The 20,516-nt window shown below is 37.3% G+C and overlaps 1 pseudogene; it reads left to right on the top strand.

Annotated features, from left to right (window-relative positions):
* Positions 1-16,884: 16,884 nt before the first annotated feature.
* On the top strand, positions 16,885-16,997 carry LOC116470009 (U6 spliceosomal RNA; annotated as a pseudogene).
* The last annotated feature ends 3,519 nt before the right edge of the window (positions 16,998-20,516 follow it).

Here is a 20,516-nt window from a genome sequence, read left to right as displayed (position 1 = left end):
TTCAGGAGTAAAATGTTGATTTTGATATGCTATCATCATCTTTTGTGTGGTGCCCCATAATTAAAAACTTTTGATGCTTCATTTCAGGACTACCAAGCTGGAAAATAGAAAGTTCTATTGATGAGAAATGTGGAAGTTTCTTTCTAAAAAATGGAGACAAGTGAGAAATATCACTGGTGTTACAGTCACCTCTGTAGAGTGGAGCTTCTGTTGATTCAAAGAATGCTGGCCTGCTCTAAGGAGAGTAAGATGGAAAGAGACCCAGACCCCAGTAATGGGAAAATGTAACCTTCATAGGAGTAGTAGCAATGAAGTCTGTCCATTAGGTAAATCACAAGACAGAAAAGCTATAAGATATTTTTAGCTGTTTTAGTGCCTGTGCCTTTCCATAAAAATCTTAGTATTAATATGTTTGTCTATGTCTACACACACACACACACACACACGCAGATGCATGCATATGTGAGAGCTGGAATTTTGATAGGAATTGCATTAAATCTATTGATTTTCTTTGAAAACTACCAAGTAAAACAACTTCAGTTATCAGTAAATACTGGTATTTAAGCAACACATACCCACTAACAAATACAGGTATCTGGAGAATGTGTTCCTGTTCAGATACTCCACAGATTATATAAGGGTGAGCTCAGGCTTTGTCTCAGGAGTAAGACTGTATCATGATGTCATGTGTAAAGTAATTCAGTAACCAATATGTTTTGTTTCCAGGTAGACAGCAATGATATGTAAACAAAATGAGTTTTGTCACTGTTTTTCAGATACACTTTTTTTTTTTTTTGATACGGAGTCTCACTCTGTTGCCCAGGCTGGAGTGCAATGGCATGATCTCGGCTCACTGCAACCTCTGCCTCCCGGGTTCAAGCAATTCTCCTGCCTCAGCCTCCCAAGCAGAGTAGCTGGAATCACAAGTGCGCACCACCATGCCTGGCTATTTTTTTTATTTTTGGTAGAGACGGGGTTTTACCATGTTGGCCAGGCTAGTCTCAAACTCCTGACATCGGTGATCTGCCTGCCTTGGCCTCCCAAAATGCTGGAATTACAAGCATCAGCCACTGCACCCGGCCTCAGATACCCTTTTAAGAATTGTAGGCCATACATCTCGTGGAAATTGAAGGGTAATACCTGCCTACATTCATACTCTTGTAGAACTAAGACTAGCATGACTTTTTCTGTCCTCTTACTTCTTTGGAGAGGAAACTGACATCTCAGCTAATAGTCATTTATTTTACAGTGACGAATTTTAAGCTTTTATCCAAATTCATCATAATTAGAATCAGATAATAGAGTTCTGTGTGAGGCACCAGTAGCGTCCTTTAGAAAATCAAGCGGATTGTAATTAAGAACTGATGTGATACTTGGCAGAACCACAGAGTCTCTGGGTCACTTTCTGCATGTTCGCTGTGAAGAGCCTTCAGAGGAAGCAGCTGGAGCTCCAAAAGGACATTTGACTGGTAAATTGACTTGATTGATTCAAATTTGATTACATACTGGAAACACATTTAGTTCAAGTTAAGCACATTAATATCTATCAGTTAGAATAAAGACCCAATTCCTTCTTTGTTATTCATTAATAAAACTTAATTACTTCAACAAAACATTAATGAAGAAAAAATATTGGCTTGCATAATTCATTTGGAAAAATTAATTAATTGTTTTATTAAGGGCAGCCTGTTCACAAAGTAATTACTGAGGCTTTGATGGAGAATTGCTTTATGTTATTTACTTAGCAAGTGGTTGTTTACCTCTTTCATTTGTTATGTATATAACTTTTTCCTCCTAGAGGGAAATTAGATATAACTTGAAGTCATGATTGTAACTATGTACTTATAATTGATAAGGTGACTGCATTTTAATATAATGTTTACTAAATTCAACCTGTATCCCAAAGATAGAAGGCTTATTTAGTGGCAATGTTCTTCCCAGCTAGATTTTCAACACAGTAGTATTTAACAAATAATGTCCTAATTTAGTAGGTAACTAGAAGGCATAAATGAGGGAAAATAAACTTTAGCAAGTTTGTATCACAGCTTTCCTTTCAATCAGGCAAAGCCATGGTTTGTTAATACTTTAACATAAAAGTGCCAGGAATAAGTATTTAATATGAAAATTATAATAATTAATGTTTCCTGAAATGTAATATCCAGAGCTGTATGAATGAGTAATTAAACATAAAACTGAATCAATAGTTCAGAATCCTATCTTTCTTTCGACTTCCTTCCTTTATGACTTTGAGATACATACTAAACCTCATATAGCTATGTAAAATAGAACTATCAACAGAAAACTTCCTGGTATATACTAATGACTTTAATTGGTTTCACAATTAATACAATGACCAATATTAATATTATTTAAGTTAATTGTTAACATAGTGTTTTAAAATTACCCTTTCATTAAATGCAACTGTGAAAGAGGGAGCCATTTGTTTTAAATTATAAATAGATGATGAGAAGCTATCCTTTTAGAAGATAATTCATTATCTGCTGTGAATAAGTGAAAGTATTTCTACATTGCATTGCCTAAAAGAGACTTTCATTCCATTACAGGGTAGATTATTCTGCAGGTAATAGCAAGAACACTTGCATAATAGCAGCATGTTTCATTAAGATAAAAAAAAATAAAACCTGCAGTAGTGGCATTCCAAAATAAATCAGCCCAGCTCTGCGCTGATCAGCATTCGCTTTTTCATTACTATGTGGATATGATGGATATTTTTCAAAGCTTAGTTTAGACAAACTGTTCAGAAAGGAATGAGTTCTCCTGATCAAATGAAAATTAAGGTGAAAATAAATGTCCTTCCTCCCTCCCCCCATGGAAATATGTAAGAATAAGAGACAATTATTTCTCAGAACTGTTAAGTCCTCTCAGGATTTTTCTCCTTCATACATTATGCAGCAACTATTTCAAACTCAACCTATCTCTGAGGGGCGGAAGATAGAGAAAAATAAATGAGGGAATGCCAGTGAATGTCATTCTTTCTAGAGACAGAAAGCACATATCTGCTTGAGTCTCTTTTTTCTATTATGCCGCAGAAGCAGATGGCTCAAACCATTTTTTTAAACATTGGATTTCTCCACTTTATTCATTTCTCAGGTAACCACAGGATGGCAGCATAGGACGATAAATCAAAATTGATTGCTTAATTCAAAAACATCCACCAGCAGTTATTAATCAGACTTCAATCCTTTCCTGCCTAACACATGGAAATGGTGGCAAATTCATTCATGGGGAAGGTGTGTGTGATATTTAGTTCTCCACGTGTGTGTGGTTGCAATGACACCCCACCAAGAAATTTCTCAATTTAGTCCAGTAAAACGGGCATGACAGAATCTGTCTTTCATGCTGTAGTATCCTGTAGCGTCACAGTTTTATCAATCTGAACATGATTTGTAGTGAGAAATATTATAGCTTTAGAGAAGATGTAAAACATCTATCCATGACAGCCTTAGAGCTTCTTTTTTTAGGAATACCCAGTTTCTCGTCTCTGCTCCCATTTCCCTCATATATAATGATAAAATTAAAATGTGCAAAAATCCATTCTGATTATATCAAGTTATTTCTGCGCATTAATATAGGATTTTTTATTTCCCCATTATTCACTGCAGAACAGGATATAATTTATTTCAAAGCTGTATGAACTATCCAATTAATTTTAGGTACTTTTCAAAGTTTAAAAATTACAATCTTCTCAAAAATTACTTTGGATTTGAAATATCCATATTCCATATACTTTTTTAACTTTATATGTATTTCCTGTTTCCTCATGTGGCTACAAATACTTCAAATGATATTATCTGTCATGCTTAAAAATCCTCACTTAGAACAGCACTTGACCTAAAAAATGTTCCGTATGGAAATATTTTATAAAGAGTTCCATTTGGGAAGTTCTACACATTCTTCCTTTTGAAAAGAAGGGATATAGACATTAATATCAGCCTTTTAAACCCTGCTATTAATATATGCTAATTTAGAGGATATAAACCAAAATGTTACTATTATTTTTCAGGATCCACAATATCTCACAACAGACATGTTGACATCACAAGTACTGAACTTCCAATCTATTTTGTTGTCCACTCAGAATATTTGTTAACCAAAAAACGCCAAAAAATCCAAAATTCCTGAAAGAATTTTTAACTCTATTTTTAAAGTTTCTCATATATATTAAATGATGTGAGTCATTCCATTTATTTTTAAACAATTTTTGTGAAGATTGTGCACCGCTAACTTTGACCTAACCATGAAAATGATTGAATTTATCAATATATATTGCCATCTAGTGGCCATTTCTTAAATCACATTTTGGATCTGAAAACGGAGTGGACATTTGCCTCAAAAGTGCCACACTGCAGTGATTACATCCAGAAAGATAATTTTAGAGTAATCTCTGAACTCAAACTAACTTATTATAATTCCATTAACAGTTTAATTTGTTAGGACTACTTTCTTTAGGAAATCTATTTGATTTTCATTTCCTTTATCCATCTTTTCAAAATTTACTGCATACGTCTTAAGGGTAAATAATAATTAACCACTACTTCTAAGAGGTCTAATGTTAGACTGCCTTTGAACTGCCTACCCATACACATTCCCACTTGGCTGTTTACATGCAATTTAGTTTATAAATGTTCTAATCATTTCAATTTGATGATAGTCATACTGCCTTTTACAAGAAATAATAGTTGTAGTATCAGCTAATTGCAACTAACTAGAATTAAGCTTGTGGTCAGTTCCAAAAGTGATAAAATATTCCTACTTTAAGCCCTAAATATAGTTACTGTTTCATTAATTTAACAAATACATTTTTTAAAAGCTATTTGGTGTTCTGTATGCTAGTAAGTAGAAATAAATGATAAGCAAGTTTCATCTAACTTTTGCTTCATGGGGCATCTATGGGAAAAAATAAATGGTAAACACATAATTATATGCAAAAATACTTCATTGGAGTATGAGAATCATCTCCATTCAGATACCACCCTCCTTAAACATACTGGGGAAGAGAAGCTTTCATACGTCTACCTACTTCTGCACCAGCAGCTGCTTCTCCAAGTCTATTCCCTGCTGGTCACTGCATGAATCACCCACCACACAATATGGTGTTGCTGCCCCGCGAAGAACTCAGTAAATGTGGGAGAACCCACTCTACTGCCTTCCTCCTTTGTGTCTCAAGATTCCAAACCGAAAGACCACAAGGGCACGAAAGATAGTACTAAGTGTTTGGGGGATAAAGAAAAAGGAATTACAACCTAGAAGAGAAAACTGTGTGTTAACCATGATCATTACCATAGTAATAAAAAGTGTTGCCAAGAGTTACATTCTTCAGAGCAGACACCTCTGGATGCACCTCGATTCCTAGCAGTTCCTCCCTGTCCTTGGATCCATGTTTCTCTAAGAAAACTCCTGACTTTTCAAATCTTCCCACAGCAGTTGAGACCATCCCCTTGGGAGGTATTCAAAGATGCTTCCTTCTTCCTAGTTATTCATCCAGCTGGTAACTTATTGAACCCAACAAGCAGATGCATCACACATACATAAACCACACACACACACACACACATTATTTTCAGGGGCATAAAGCTGAAATTGACAATAAGAAAAAGACTTATTTTCCTAAAACAACCCCTTCCATTGCTCATAGAGGCAGCATCCTTTGCCAAAGAATAGTGGTGGTTTCCGTTTGTTACTTTTCCCTTTTCTTTTTTTTCTTTTTGAGACGAAGTCTTGCCCTGTTGCCCAGGCTGGAGTGCAATGGCACGATCTCGGCTCATTGCAACTTCCACTTCCCAGGTTCAAACGATCTCCTGCCTCAGCATCCTGAGTAGCTGAGATGACAGGTGCCCACCACCACACACCCAGCTAATGTTTTGTATTTTTAGTAGAGACGGGGTTTCACCATGTTGACCAGGGTGGTCTCGAACTCCTGACCTCATGATCCGCCCACCTCAGCCTCCCAAAGTGCTGGGATAACAGGCATGAGCCACCGCGCCTGGCCTCTTTTTCTTTATTTTTTTAGATAGGGTCTTGCTCTATTGCCCAGGCTGGAGTGCAGTGGCACCATCATAGCTCACTGCAGCTTCTACCTTCCGGGGTCAAGCCATCCTCCCACCTCAGCCTCCAGAGTAGCTGAGGTGCTCACCACCACGCCCAACTGTTTTTTTATTTATTATTATTATTTTTTTTTGTAGAAACAGGGACCTGCTATGTTGCCAGGCTACTCTCAAACCCTTGGTCTCAAGGGATCCTCCTGCCTCAGCCTCCCAAAGTGTTGGGATTACAGGTGTGAGCCACCATGCCTGGCCACCTTTTCTTTTTTATAAGCCTATGTTCCAAGGCTTCCTGATATATATAAAACAAATAATAAATTGGGTACATTGCAGAGCCATATACCTTTTGATGACTCTCTTAGCTACATAAAGACACAGCAGACATTCTGAAATTAAAATTACTGGGAGGTCTTCCCTTTGCATATGAGGTTAGGTTTATGAACAAGGAATTTTTTTATTTTTTTCTTACATAAAAGGGAGTCAGAGTAAGTCTTTTATTCTTCCATTTATTCTTCTACCCAAGCAACATGCCTGGAAGTGAGCGATGGGTAGGGATGGTGATGGTATTGAAGGAAACAGTGGTGAATTTTCTCCAGTTACACAGTTTGAGTAACTGCTCACAGGAAAATCAAACCCAGTATTAAAGGTTTGGAAGACAATAAAGTTAAGATGATTCTTCAATAATTAATATAAATTAGCTTGAATAAAAGACTGTTAAAGAGAATGGGAAGAATTCCAAGTAGAAGAAAAATTGTACGCAAAGGCCTCGGTGCAGAAAGGAGCTTGACCTCATAAGGCTAGGTTAGTGGAACACTGATATCATCATTCCTTAGCAGTCCATTGGGACTATTTCAATGAGAACACTTTGGGATATGTATTTCTTTCCAGTGAATTGTGTTAACTATGTTCTATCACATCATGGAATTCAGGCTTGGTTATTATTCAGTGGTATCTACTTTGCCTTCTCCCTAGGCTAAGGATGTTAAACTACCCAGTTCAACCCCAAAAGTACAGATGAGAGTCCATTTTCGATCACATACCCACTTCACCAGGAGTCCAGGAATCTTCTAAGAGATTCAGATGTTGTGACCATTATTGAGCAGAAATCTTCATGAGATAACCAAAAACTGTCATGAAAACTTATGACATTTGTAGCTCCCACTCACATGTTGGAACTGGAGTGCAGGTACTTTTGGGGTAAGCAGTGTGACATTTCCTCTTAAATGGGAACTAGACAGCAGACAGTTGGGGACGCTGGATATAATTACATGACCTCCCTATGCTGACACTATGCACAGCTGGTACCTGGAAGTCTCTCCTCATAAACCCCAAACGCCTGAGTTCAGCTCTTGAGTCTGACAATGGTCCTACTCAAAATGATGCTGGCCTGCTACGGATGCTTTTATCCTGGCTTAGAGTGACTCTCCCTTCAAAGACTAAGATACCGTCTTTCCTTGCAGCCGGAAATGGGAGAAATGGGGACAGAGTGCAAGAGTCAGAGAGAGGGGGAGACAGAAAGTTGGGGGGGGTAGAAAAGTAGAGTTTTCATAGCTTGTTCACTTGGAAAGAAGTTCAAAAAGCAGCTGGGGAAATGTAAGCATAGTTATCATGTGAAAGCAGAAAAGATGTTTCAGAAAATAATGATAAAAATAATGCAAACATACCATTGACAATTTTGAGATAGTTGGCCTGAGAGACCAGGGGAAATGAGAGAGAAAGAGAACAGTCTTTTTCGAAGTGAATATTCTTAACCCATCCTTAACCAATAGAGCTTCCAATTTTCAAATGCTTCGCTAAAATAACAGAAGTCTCTCCATCTTGTTTCAAATATTTTTAATCTTTGCAATTCTAAACTAAGAGAGTTGGAAGCTATTACACTCCCTGCGTGCCAGCAGAGACATCAGGTGCTTTTTCAATGAACAAACTACCAATTTAGTACAGCTAAATAAAACTAAGCAACAAGTATCTATTACTGACTAACAAATTATGGCAAAACTTAGTGGCTTAAAAGAAGACATATTTATTATCTCTCAGTTCCTTTCAGTTAGAAATCTGTTCTATTTCAGGGTTTTTTACAGGCTATAATAATGGTGCCAGTGGCCTATAATCATTGCAAGGCTCAACCAGGTAAGGATCTGCTCCCAAGCTAGCACGGTTGCAGGTAGAACTCAGTTCTTCATGGGTTCTTGGAGTAGGCCCTCAGTTCCTCTCTAACTTGTTGGCTGGAGGAGGCCCTCAGATTTTTGCTGTATGGGCATGCTCAACATGAAAATTTGCTTCATCAAATAGTAGAAGCTGAAAAAGCAGTAGAGTCAACAAACAACATGGAAATTGCAGTATTTTGTAACCAAATTATAGAAGTCACACCTCCTCAACTTTGTCATGCTCTGTTGGTTAGAATAGAGTCCCAATCTCTGGCCTGCGTTCAAAGAGAGATTACCTAAGAGTATGAATCCTAGGATATTGGGATCACTGAGGACCATCTTAGAGGTCTCCCTGTCACAAAAGGAATAGGTTTCTTGATGAGACTTCTAATCATCCTAAATGCCTATTTTAACTGCCTACTGCATACATTCATACACACAAGAGAGCTTGCAATCCACATTTGAACTGGAATGACAATTCAACCATGTCTTTGAAACCTGAGAAATTGTCCTATGTCTCAATCCAAAGCAATAGCTGGGAAATGGTTTAGCAGTGGACACTTATTATCTCGCTGCCAGCCATGCATACTAGTAATACCTGCTAATGCACACATTTCAGCAGCCAGCTTTTCAGTGCTATGAATATTTTAGCCAATATTTAATACCATCAATATTTAACTGCACTGTTTGGACCAGTATTAGATATTTGGACTCACCAATGAATAGGAGACAGTATGGGTCAGGGTTCAAGGAGAACAGACTATACCTCAAGTAGTTTTAGCAAAAATATTAATTAAGAGTATTAATTGTTTACAGACTTGTTGAGAAGCCTGAGGAAACACATTCTAAGTTGGATATGTAGGAAGTGACATTGAGCCACACTGCAGAACAATGTCACCATGGGAGCTAGATCTACAGCAACTGGCTCCAGGAGTAAACCACCACTACTACACTTACCAAACTACCCCCATCAGGACAAAGCCACAACCAAGAAGCATCAATTCGCAGGAAGAAACTGCAGAAAAATAAGGCACCTCCAATATAGTTCTTTCCAGAAGAAAAGCATATGAGAAACACAAACCAGGCCTCTGCCTCACTTCTGCCTTCTAAGGCATGTACAAAGGCACCTGATGGATGGAACCTAAATTGTGGCCAAAATCCTAAATGCAAATCAGGCTGAGAAATTTAGCTATTACATTTCTGGCTTATAAACTGCAGGAAGGTACATGAGAAGGAACAGGAAACTGATGTTTTCAGTGCTGGGTCAATTTGAGTGATAGTTTTTCAGGCCTTTGAGTTTGACTCAAAGTAACTCTTGGCATGACCAGAAGAAGAACTGTGTGGCCACATATCCCTTCACCGTCACTGTACCAGCTTCTCACCTCCTTTTTCTAGTTGCATTCCTAGAGAAAATGCTGGATCATTAATTTCCATATAGTAAATAGCAAGACGGAGGAGTATAAAATGGGACTGTGATGACACAGAGATCCATTCCTGCTAACTTTAGGTTAAGAGTTTTTTTAAATGTCACATTTTGTTTAAAATACAGGTGGTTGCAATTGTTACTTTTGCCTTCAGCAAACTTACAAGAAGAAGAGAAAATCAATATGAACTGGAGAAGAGATAACTGGTCCAATATAGAGATACATATCTTGTCCTTCAGCAGCTGAGACACAAATTGAAGAAGCATTTGCAATCAGTGTCACTGATAGGACGCAGAATCCTCATCTGATTTGTCGACTAGATTAATTTGCTTCCTTTTCTTATTCACACTGAATAAGGTCTTGCCCCTGGATTCCATACTTTTTCCATACTTTGATTTTATGATAGTTGCACATGTTCCTCCTCACCTTATTTGCTGGTTCAAGTAGACAACCACATGAACACATGAGCACAACAGTTATTGTTTCAAGTTTCCAGGTAATCATCCTATTTTAAATTATAGTTGGTGTTTACCTTTCATTTTCTCATATTTTTGTCTTTTTGCTTCTCTTGATAAAAGTATTTTCCGTGGTGTCTCAGTAAAACCTTCCTTTTCTCCAGTAAATTCCACCGTGATATAAAATAATCTAAATCCTTAGTTTGAATGCTGTTCGCTTGAATGCTTTTGCTTCTAGAGCTCTGGTTTTTCTTTACTTTCTCCAAATTCTGACATAGACTTTTTTCTTTCTAGGTAGGAATTTTGCCTAGTTTATTTTTATTTCTAGCTCTGTTAGGTTATTTAATAAATTTTTGACTACAATTTTGGTTTACAGAGTCATTTTTTAGGATCTTTGTCTACCATTTCCCTTGCCTTCAGGTATGGTGCTTTTTTTTTTCCTGAAGATCTTGGCCACATCCTCGCATCAAAAAAATATCCAAATCATATTATGATTCACTACTCATTAATATGGAAAGAATGTCTAGACATCCTTTTCCTCTTCACTATTCTCACACAGAAATTAAAAATCCGTACTTTCATGGAAAAGAAAACTCCTGCATTACCCAAAAAATCTTAAGTACAGTTTTAAAATATTTACGATTATTTATATTAATGTTTTTAAAACATTTTCTTTGGTATTCTCTAATGGAAACAAATCCTGTCTAAATTTGCAATTAATTTTGGAAGAAAATATTTATTATATAGAAGTGTTGTTGTAACATTAAGATTTTTGTCATTATTCTTGGAACCAACCCAAATGTCCATCAGTGATAGACTGGATTAAGAAAATGTGGCACATATACACCATGGAATACAATGCAACCATAAAAAAGGATGAGTTCATGTCCTTTGTAAGGACATGGATGAAGCTAGAAACCAACATTCTCAGCAAACTAACACAAGAACAAAAAACCAAACACCACATGTTCTCATTCATAGGTGGGAATTGAACAATGAGAACACTTGGACACAGGAAGGGGAATATCACACACCGGGGCCTGTCGTAGGGTGGGGGGAGGGGGGAGGGAAAGCATTAGGAGATATACCTAATGTAAATGACCAGTTAATGGGTGTAGCACACCACCGTGGCACATGTATACATATGTAACAAACCTGCACATTGTGCACATGTACCCTGGAACTTAAAGTATAATAATAAAAAAAGACAATAAAAAAAAGATTTTTGTCATTATTTTCTCCAGCTAGAACATCTGTGTATAAATTAAAGAGACAGTAAGAAGAAAAAGAAATAAAAAGACTAAGTAGGTGCTAAATAAATGTATAACTCATCCTTGATATATTTTAAAAATTGGGGTAATATTTTTAACACTACCATTGTTTTCATGAACTGAAGACAGATAATTCTTAATGTCTAGTATGGAAAACATATGGATTCTAGACATGATATCAATAAAATGTATGTGGTTAAGGTAAGAGGTAAGAGATTAGCTTTTGCTTTTACCACCCAGATTTTTGATGTTGATACACAAAGCTAGAGTATAACAGCCTAATATGTATGCATCTAGATAAATCTAAAATGGTTTTATCTCAAGCTGAATTCATCATAATGTAGAATAAAACCAGGTAAAATAAATTTACCAGTTGCAATCAAACAAGAAATGAAGCTTAGTCATATGCACCTCCCCAACTTCAAAAAGAAACAAACACCAAAGTAAATAAACAAAAGTCTTGTGATTTTATATGTAGCATAGCTTCTGACCTCCATCCCACCTCAAAGAGAGAGTACTGAGAAAAGAATAGAAATTATTTTTTAAATCCTGAATATTCCTACCAATAGCCTTCAATTCTGAGATAAGCTGACAGCTGCTGTGACGAAAATTACAAAGATAAAACCACCGAGACTAGGAAACTGCTGGGAGCAGAAGTTTTCAAGGTTCACCTTGAGACCTCAGCTTAGGTAGGAAGATCACACACAGCTTTTCATCTTTCAGTGCACTAGGCTGAGTGGAGGATGAAACTTTGCTACCATAAGAATGGAAAGGATCCCCAGCTGGGATAGTTCAGATTGGTGGAACTTGGGGATGATATGTGTTTTGTTATTTATACTTGTTTTCAATGTTTATATTTTTAATAATAAGCATATATCATTTTTATTATAATAATATCTTTTTAATAAAACAGAAACATAATACCTTTTAAAAAACAGGAACATTATGATTATCTCGTTATACCTTTCTATGTTCCTGTTTTTTATAAAAGATACATGCAGAAAGATTTATCATATTAAGTGGTTATTGACTCGGTTGGGCATTGACATTCTAGCACACTACTATGAGCAGTCAACACCATAGAGCAGCTCACCTCTCTCTGTTTACCCTTGTGTCATTATTAAAATAATCCTTTGAAAGTGCTTGGTTGACATTCTCCAAAATGACCCCTTTATTCTCAAAGGTCTTATTTGGACAAATTTTTATCCATAAAGCACTTCTTAGTTAATTGAAAATGTAATTGGAAGCAAAACCAACTTTAAAGCCTACTTGTGAGGATATTTCATAATTACAACATTAATTGGGTTGATTAAGTCAACATGATTTTGAAAATTACCTTCATAGGCCGGGCGCGGTGGCTCACGCTTGTAATCCCAGCACTTTGGGAGGCCGAGGCGGGCGGATCACGAGGTCAGGAGATCGAGACCACGGTGAAACCCCGTCTCTACTAAAAATACAAAAAAAAAATTAGCCGGGCGTGGTGGCGGGCGCCTGTAGTCCCAGCTACTCGGAGAGGCTGAGGCAGGAGATCGTGAACCCGGGAGGCGGAGCTTGCAGTGAGCCGAGATTGTGCCACTGCACTCCAGCCTGGGCGACAGAGTGAGACTCTGTCTCAAAAAAAAAGAAAAGAAAATTACCTCCACAAAGACAGTTCCTATGTCCACACATTATCGTTTCTCAGAAAAAAAGTGTAATTTCTTCTAAAAGAAAAAATACAAGAATTCCTTAAAAACATAAAAAAGGATTTCAAACATGAAGTCAATACTACTAGGTATTTTAAAATATATTTTTTAAAAAGTCAACAAATACATATATTTGTAAATGAAAGCAAATAATTTTATGACTTGAAATAATTATAAGTGATATTTGAAGTATATATAAAGTATTTGAAGTATATATAAAGTATTTGAAGTATATTTACCAACTCTACAGGGACATCAAGCACAGCAATGTAAGCTGTTGTACACAAATATTACCAAAATCAGGAAGTATTTTATAAATAATTTCTACAGACAAATGTTATCATTGAGCCTGAGTCATTAGGATTTAACATTCTACTCATGGCTCAGTGAGGAATAAAGCTAAACTTCTAGATAATAAACAATGCATTCTATAACTATTTTATTCCCAGCACATCTTTTTACACATAAAATACCAGAAGATGCATATAAACATGAAAACAAATGGAATTATTTGGAAAGTTAAGAATTCTATAGAATCCAACATCAGCAGAAGGGCAGACTAAAAAGCTCCAAATGCTTTTCCTCCAAAGAAACGTTAAAAAACAACAACAACAAAGCACCCTGAAATGATCTAAACCAACTTTGAATGAGCTCTAAAAACAAAGGTTTGTAGCAACCAAGCAAACACCAAATCAAGAAGAAGACATCTCCAAAACGGTAGGAGACATTTTGTAGTGTTTTTACTTTCTCCACTCCGTCCCTGGCCCAGTGGCAATCTTGGTATTGGAAAAAGCAGCTCAGTTTCTAGTTCCCCTCATCCTCAAATTGAAGGGAGCAGAACATACCTTATTTGCAAATTATTGGGCATATCTGTTCTAACCCTGGTTGGAGGTTATTTGAAGAACTGATGTGCTAGTCCCTGTCTGGTGTAATTTGGAATACAGGCAAAGAAAGAGGTCCTCATAAAAGCTGTAAGGAACTACAAACCCACACATGCTTGGGATAAGAGATCACACACAATAGACCATCTAAGGCCCAGAGGAGAAGCTGGGGTAAGACTCTGGGAAATTAGGACATTGAATAGCAACTGCTTACATACACAGGGGATTTTAGAGAGTCACAAGTGCATGTCCAGCCAAGATTCATGCTCAGAAATGTCCTGAGAAGACCTTAAGCTTTCACCTCAAGGTGAGACCTAGCATCAAAGCAAGCCTAGCTAACCGGTGAATGGCTACCCCTGCATGAAGTACGTTAGTGTAGACTGGGAGAGGTAGTTGTTCTTCCTTTTCAGTCTTGTGTGTGTGTGTGTGTGTGTGTGTGTGTGTGGCAAGGGGGTGTTTTTGTTTATTTGTCTGTTTCAGCTCCTGGCATTCAAGGAAATCTCTTTCAAAGCATTTGCTGAACATGAGCTAAAGGAACAGAGGCTTCAATGAGTACATATAACAAGAATAATTGCTGCATAGTTTAAAAATGTCTCAAAACAGATGAATTACTGAAGCTTTTAACAATTAAAAAAATAGAAAGTCTTGAAGAATGGGGAAAATCTGATTTTCAGAGTTATTGCATTATAATAACGAGATGCCCAATTTGCAACAACAACAAAATAATCACAAGGTATATAAGGAACAGGAAAACATGACTCATTCAAAGGAACAAAACAAATTGACCTAAACTGGCTGGGAGGAAGCCTAGACATCGCACTTACCAGACAAAAAAATTTAAAACAACTGTCTTAAATGTGCCCAAAGAGCTAAAGGGAAATTATAAATCTGTTTTAAAAAATTGAAGTGAAAAAGGGAAATAGAAGGAAAATAAAACATATATTCCAATTCCCCTATCTATAGTAGCTAAGACTCAAAATATTTAATATATCATATAAAGAGGGCAATTCAAGTAACAGAAGTCTCAGCATATTTAAAAGTACAGAGGTAAACACTACGAAAGACAATACTATTGACTAAAATTGTGTAGTGAGGAGATGTAAAAAAAAAGAAAAAAAGAGGAAGAGAAGAGGTAATAGGCTAATTTTACCACCACCTAACGTTACTTTAATATCCACAAGTGAAAAAAGCATTATAGTAAGTTTTGCGATCAGAAAGTGTGATCTTCCAACTTTGTTTTCTTTTATGTTTGGTTTGGCTATTATAGGTCCCTTGAGTTTCCTTATCAATTTTAGCATCAGTTTGTCAAATTCTGCAAAGAAACCAGTTAGGATTCTGATAGGAATTGTGTTGAATCTGAAATCAGTCTAGGGTTTATTGCCATTTTAACAATATTATGTATTTTTCAAAAAGCCACTTAGATCAGTCTCTATCCTGAAACCTTAACCTAATCAATTTTACAGAATTTTTAACAGAATTTAAAAAAAAATAGGCCATAATTCATGTAATGTTGACAAGGTATGGAAAATAAATAAATTTTATCATAGAAATTATCTCAAGTACACTTATTTATTTATTATTTATTTATTTATTTATTTATTTATTTATTTTATATTTTTTTGAGACAGATTCTTGCTGTCGCCCAGGCTGGAGTGCAATGGTGTGATCTCGGCTCACCGCAACCTACACCTCCCAGGTTCAAGCCATTAGCCTGCCTCAGCCTCCCAGGTAGCTGGGGCTACAGGCATGCGCCACCAAGCCTGGCTAATTTTTGTGTATTTTTAGTAGAGATAGGGTTTCACCATGCTGGACAGGCTGGTCTCAAGCTCCTGACCTCAAGTGATCCACCCACCTCTGCCTCCCAAACTGCTGGGATAACAGACGTGAGCCACCATGCCCAGCCAAATACATTTATTTGATTCGTGTAAAAGCAGCAGGAAGAAACACTTATAAACACACCTGAATTGCACTGAGCTTTTATGGTGTGTTAAAATAAAGCATCTGGTTTTAAATAAAGAAGGGAAAAGCAAAGAAAATAAAACAATGTATTAACTATGAATTAAGGTACAGCTGAAGTAATTAACAATAGATTAAAGGGATCAATAATTACCATATCATACATTAGTCATGTTTGACACCTTCCAAAAATTATCTAAAATATGTTACTTGGACACATACATAAACTCAGGGGTAGAATTAACTCCGTAGTAAAACAATTTGACAAGTCACCTTACCTCTATTTATAGAGAATGTCAGTAAACACAATTGATATGATTTTTATTACAAAAGTTACAGAAATTTCCAGATTTAATCACCTAGAAAACTTTCTTTTAATCTGCTTAATCATAAGGAAGATTGTTCCATATATTTGTTTGACAGGCTCCTCAGAATCTAAATATTTATATCTTTTGCCTTTCTTACCACCATGTAAATTGTAGAACTGTTGGTGCAAAGATCAAAAGAAAACCTAGACTGAGGGACCAAAAGATGGCATAAGGTTTGGAAAGATATGTGGGCTGAGTGTGAAGGGAACGTTTTCCAAGCATTGTAACAAGAGTGCATTGACTTAAGGTGGAGACAAAACATTAAAAGGTAATGTAAGCTGGCTGGAGGGAAAGCATCAGATCTGAAATCAGATCAGGCTCATTGCTGTGAAGATAAGTTAGAAGGCAAGTTACAGTCCCATTGTTAGAAGAACAAGATGCCAGATATTGATCCTGGCAGCTTAGGTTCTCAAAAACACTTGCTGGTTCATGTCTTTTTATATATTCCCTGTGATATTCCAGAGTCACTCACATAGGGCCTCCACTATGACATGCAAATAAGGCATCTGGCAAGTGGCAAAGCCAGGATGCAAACTCAGTTCTAACTGTGGGTTAGAACAAAGAAGCAGAAAAAATAACACAAAAGAAAGAGGAAGGAGGAGGTGGGCCAGGCGGATGACTGGGGGAAGAAAATAAAAAGAGTGTTGGCTTCTGCAACACATATACTAAAATTGTACATCAATGACACAGAGATTATTAGCATGACCCCTGCACAGGGATAACATGCAAACTTTGTGAAACATTTCATATAAACTGAAGAATGGGACAGGCATGGTGGCTCACGCCTGTAATCCCAGCACTTTGGGAGGCTGAGGTGGGTGGATCACTTGAGGTTAGGAGTTTGAGACCAGCCTGGCCAACACGATGAAATCCCGTCTCTACTAAAAATAGAAACACAAAAATTAGCCAGGCGTGGTGGTGTGTGCCTGTAATCCCACCTGCTTGGGATGCTGAGGCAGGAGGATTGTGTGAACCTGGGAGAGGGAGGTTGCAGTGAGCCGAGATCACACCGCTTCACTCCAGTTTGGGCGACAGAATGAGACTCCATTTCCAAAAAAAAAGAGAATGTTTTAAAAAGAAGAGAAAGCAAAGAAAGAAGATGAAAAGGAAGAGGAAAAAAAGAAGAAAACATGTGTACAAACATTTAACCTATGGTGCAGACACTATTATAGCTCATGTCTCTGCTCTGCTCAAAACCATCCAACAGATCTTATTCCAAGTGAGATCCCATATCATTATTACTTTTTAAATTTTGCGTGGTTGTTTGTTTGCTTGTTTTGAGACAAGGTCTCACTCTGTCACCCCGGCTGGAGTGCAGCGACACAATCATAGCTCACTCAGCCTCCAACTACTGGGCTCAAGTGATCCTCCTGCCTCAGCCTCCCAAGTAACTGGGCCTACAGGCATGTGCCACCACACTAGCTAATTTATTTAATTTTTTGTAGAGATGAGGTCTCACTATGTTGCCCAGACTGGTCTTGAGCTCCAGATCTCAAGCAATCCTCTCATCTCAGCTTTCCAAAGCGCTAGAATTATAGATGTGAGCCACCATGCCTGGCCTCCCATCTGCTATCACAGTCAATGACCCTACAGACCCTGGCTTCCCACTGTTGCCTTCTCTTCATCTCCTGTTACTCTTCCTTGCTCTCAGTCAAGTTCAGCTGCATCCACTTTATTGAACATATCAAGCAAAATAGCACCTCAGGGCGCTTGAGTTAGCTGTTTCCTTTCCACAGAAGTTCTCTGCCCATTTTTGCCCCATGCCCACTGGCTTGCTCCCCCACTTCCTTTCACTTCCTTCAGTTCTCTACTCAAATACCGCCTTTTCGTAAGAGCGTCCTTCAACCACTCTTAATAAAATAAAAACCTGCCATCGTTCTCTATGCCCCTCACTCTGCTTTATTTTTCTTCGTATTATTTATTGCTGCATGATGTATTATACATGTATTTGTACATTTGTTTATTACCTGTCTCTCCTCTGTTTCTGGGATGCAATTGACAAGAGAACACAGATTTTGACATTTTATTCACTGCTACATCTTTAGCCTCTAGAACTGTGTGTGCTTGGCATGTGGTAGGTAGTTCACCAAGAAATATTTGTCAAAGTTTGAATGACTGAATAACTGAACAATCGAATGAAGAGCCCTGTTTTAGAGAACGAACTGAAACACAGAGAAACTAAGTAGCTTGGCCAGGTCACTTGGAAAGTTAAACATTTTTCTCATGGTAAGCCAAACAATTATTATACCTGTTTAGAACATAACTTGCATTCAAACTTGAAGCTTATATTTTGTGTGTGTGCGTGTGTCTGCATGTGTGCATGTGTCTGCATGTGTGCATGTGTCTGCATGTGTGCGTGTGCCTGTGTGCGTATGTGCATGTGTGCATGTGTCTGCGTGTGTGTGTGCCTGTGTGTGTGCCTGTGTGTGCGCAAGTGTGAATGTGCATGTCTGTGTGTGTGCACGTGTGTGCATGTGCGTCTGTGTGTGCATGTGCATTTGTGTGGGTGTGTGCATGTGTGTGTGCATCTGTGTGCGCATGTGTGTCTGTGTGTGTGCGTGTATGTCTGTGTGCATGTGTGTGCATGTATGCAGTCTCTGTGTGTGTGCATATGTGTGCGTGTGTGTGCGCGTGTGTGTGCACGTGTGTGTGCATGTGTGTTTATGTGTTGTCCTTCTCTTTGGATCATTGTTCTTTTGTTGCCTTGTCCTCGTCTATCAACACAATAATCTGATTCTGTTGTTAGTTTGGTATGCATGTTGATGTATAGATTGGATATAGGAAATTATGATAGATAGCTGACATAATTTGTTTAATTGTATTACCAAGAAAATCTGGTGAGAAAGGTTGGTTAGATTCAAAAATTACAACTTTTTGAAGCACTAGTATAAAATAGTATTTTAAAAAAAGTTTTGAGAAGTCCTCTTCTGAAGATCTTAAGAGCAGAAATCCTTCACTTTGATTTCCAATTAATTGAAGAGGCATATAATCCTTGAAATTCAGACACAATCTATGAATAGAAGAATGAGGAGAACCCTAATTTTAACCTAATTAAATTGTTTTTGTTTCACTCTTGCCACCTGCCTAAATGGGGAGGATGTCAAGATAAAGACAAAAGTTATGAAAACATAAAGGTATATTTTCTACATCTGAATTTGTGATTGATGATACGATTTGTAGTCTAAGTTAACACATAAATAAAACTGAATTCCTTCTAAATGATATGTGATCTTTCTGGATCAAGAGGCTGAGGTGAGTGGCTTTCTTTTGAAGAGTACAGCATTTCAAGGTTTAGATTGAGAAAGGTATTCATGTTACACTACTCTGAGACATTGCTTTGTGGATCAGAGATATCCCGCTTCAACTAAGGTGGAACCACAGAAGGAAAATGTGACTAAACCAATATGATTCTGAGAAAACTCATGTCACCTTTTTCTTCTCTACTTTTGTTTTCTCTTTCTATGCCTTATATGCTTAAGACCTTTTTTTATATTTCCCCAAATAAACTTATATAATATATATCTGCTTTAATGTGTCTGTGATAATTCACATTAAGAAAAAAAAACAGAGATCTCAATGTATCAGAAATGTCTGTGAAATTCTTCTTTAGCTTGGAACACATTACATTATGTCACAGAGACTTGAAAAGTCTGTGAGCCATAATTTTAATGTCACAGCACAATTCTATAACTGGTAGTGCAATTTATGCAGAATCAGATTACATATGTACAGGGAGTGAATCTATTAAGGTTAAAACTAGAATCTATCTTTTAATAAAATAAATTACACATTTGTATTGCACAATGCACATTTACCTTAAGGTATTCGGAAAATAAAACAATAAAATCAATATAAATTATGTGAGAATTCAGTAGCAAAATACTCAGACCCCGTGTGGAATTATATTGCATTTATTAGTTTGAGCCAATAAAAAACACTGGTTTATAGTGTTCATAGTGCATATATTCCTCCCACTATGGTTGCAATGTGCATGGGAGGCAGAGAAATATTCTTGAACGGGTAAGTTGCAGCTGTAGCTTTCTTCAAATTGGTTTCTGAAGATCCTTTTCTCTTTGAAGTTGTCCTTAGTAACGACAATCCTGGCACTGTCAATGTGTCTGTCCAGCCCCACGTGTCTATTCCTGTTTGTTCATGGGCGTGGGAGAGGTCTGAGTCACTGAAGGGTGTGTCCCCCACTTTCTTGTAGATACTTGAAAAGGAGCCATGCACACTGGTGCCCAGCGGCAAAGACAGAACACCTGGAGGACTCACG

The sequence above is a fragment of the Hylobates moloch genome, unplaced genomic scaffold, assembly GCF_009828535.3.
Source record: "Hylobates moloch isolate HMO894 unplaced genomic scaffold, HMol_V3 SCAFFOLD_5, whole genome shotgun sequence".
Taxonomy (NCBI): Eukaryota; Metazoa; Chordata; class Mammalia; order Primates; family Hylobatidae; genus Hylobates; species Hylobates moloch.
This window is presented reverse-complemented; position numbering and strand designations above follow the sequence as displayed.